This window comes from Galeopterus variegatus, unplaced genomic scaffold, assembly GCF_000696425.1.
Source record: "Galeopterus variegatus unplaced genomic scaffold, G_variegatus-3.0.2 Scaffold897, whole genome shotgun sequence".
In the NCBI taxonomy this organism is placed as follows: Eukaryota; Metazoa; Chordata; class Mammalia; order Dermoptera; family Cynocephalidae; genus Galeopterus; species Galeopterus variegatus.
Genome location: NW_007727008.1, coordinates 251,197 through 253,339, shown reverse-complemented (window position 1 = coordinate 253,339; position 2,143 = coordinate 251,197). Strand labels below are relative to the sequence as shown.

At 35.6% G+C, this 2,143-nt stretch overlaps 1 protein-coding gene across 1 annotated transcript in view; it reads right to left on the bottom strand.

Moving 5' to 3' along the window:
* TBC1D9 (TBC1 domain family, member 9 (with GRAM domain)) overlaps positions 1–2,143 on the bottom strand; it is an 81,729-nt gene that overhangs the window by 63,242 nt on the left and 16,344 nt on the right. Inside the window, exon 2 of the mRNA XM_008573281.1 lies at positions 1,811–1,929. The gene's annotated coding sequence lies outside the window, so the exon portion shown is untranslated. The remainder of the gene's footprint in view (positions 1–1,810; positions 1,930–2,143) is intronic.

The window sequence follows — 2,143 nt, the reverse complement described above, 5'->3', positions numbered from 1 at the left end:
TGTTTATTTATTCCTCCTGGCTACTGTCACTTCTAAGTTTTGGTTTCTTCCTACAGCTCTTTATTTGTGCCAATTTCCCAAAGATGACAACATTTGAGGGAAGACTGTGAAAGGTAACTGGGAATCTCCCATGGCCCCGGATGGAGATGATGCTTCATATCTCTGTGTCTTCCCTACACCAGTTGGCTGGCCCCTTTCATCCAGTTCCTTCTACACAATCAAACTAGTAATCCCCAGACCCTCTCCATTTATATTACTTGCAGAAATTCAGATACATGACTTAGAAATAAAATGAAGATGTTATTGTAGTGGATTGAATTATGTCCCCCCAAAACCTTCTGAAGCTTGAATTGTGTCCCCCAAATTTTGTATATTAGAAACTTCACCCCCACTGTGACTGTAAAGAGGGTAGGAAATCCTATTATGGTAATTGAAAGGTGGGGCCTTGAAGAGGTGATTGAATTGTGGGACCATGCAGTAGTGAATGGATTAATAATGGTGGTCAGGGCATGGTTTGGAGGGCTTTAAAAGGAGAGTGCACGAGGAGGTTAGCTCTCTCTCTGCCCTCTCTGCTTCCGTCATCTCGCAATGTGAGACCCTGAGTCACTGTCGTCTCCACCAGATAGATTTTGGACTTCCCAGCTTCAGAAACTGTAAGCAATAAATTTTGTTTTCTTATAAATCCCAGTTCTGAGAATTTGTTATAAGCAACAGAAATGGACTGATACAGTTATAAAATTGGGTTTTATAAATAAAACAATTCTCAATTATTCAAGAATTATTTTTTTATTGTTGTTGTTGGAACTGCCATCCCTTCCTAGAAAATGGTCCTAGAAGATGATCCTAAAAGATGATCCTAAAAGGTTCCTTCAAACTGATCCTTTCCTGTGTCTCCTCCATTCCATTTTTATATTTTTCACTATTCTTCTAATCTCTTTAACAAGGATGGAGTAGAAACTTACATCATAGTCCTTGAAGCTATGATAAAATATTCATTTTGAGGAGCAAGGGGTGAGAGTAAAGGAAGAGGTTGATATTATGTGTGCTTTTGTACTGCTCTGTCCTCATAAATTTTAAAAGGTCCAGTTAAAATTGAGCTCTCTCCTTCAAAAACATCAGACCCTAAAGAACAATGAGATTCCATTCATATTTCTTCACTTCTTTTTCTAATTATATAATTACTAGATCTTAATGTAAACATTTATTAAAGTAGAAGAAATAAAATTGATTGTTCTGTGGAATTTTAATTGTAAGAAAACATCTGACAAAACACCTCAAGTGAAAAATGTTCTATTTAAAAAAGAGAACTGTATATTTTAAAAACATTAATGTCATAAAAGACAAGGAAAGGCTACGGAAATTGAAGAGACTAAAGATATGAAAACTAAATGTAATATCTTCCTAGGAACTGCATACTGGCCTGGGGTGGGGGGTGGAGAAAGTTATAAAGGACATAATTGGGCCAACTAACAAAACTGGAATATGTGCCAAATATTATAGTATTAATGTTAAATCTATTCATAATGTTAAATACTGCAGTTGATACCTGTCGTGTTATTTAATAGAATATCCCTATTCTTAGAAAATACAAACAAGTATTTAAGAGAAAATTCCTCTCAAACAGAGAGTAAGTGAGCACATGATACAGCAAATGGGGTAAAAAGTTAACAGCAAGTCAATCTGGGTAAAGGCTACACAGGTAGCCTAAACAAAATAAGTTTTATACAACTTATTTTTACAATGTTTCTGTAAGTCTGAAATTATTTTTAATTAAAAAGTGTTGGGATTTTTATCCCCCCTAACAAACTACCTGTATCTTTCCTCTGACAAATGTGGTGATATCGTTCTCATTTTCAAAGATGGAGAGCGTCTGCAGTAGATTCTGCTCAAGCCATTCCCAGTGTTCAGTGATTTCTTTCCTGGAACCACCTGTACAAACACAAAAATGATAATACTAAATGTCAGATTTCATGCCAAAGATATTTAAAAAACTATGTTCACTTCATTGATATTCAAAGCCATCAAAGGAAACTATCATTCCAAGAGCTATGCCTTTAAATGCTCTCTCCTCCAGAGAAGACACACACAAGACATTTAAGTGTGTGAAAACCTAAGAATAAGTGTTGTGTTAGTCAAATCTCCT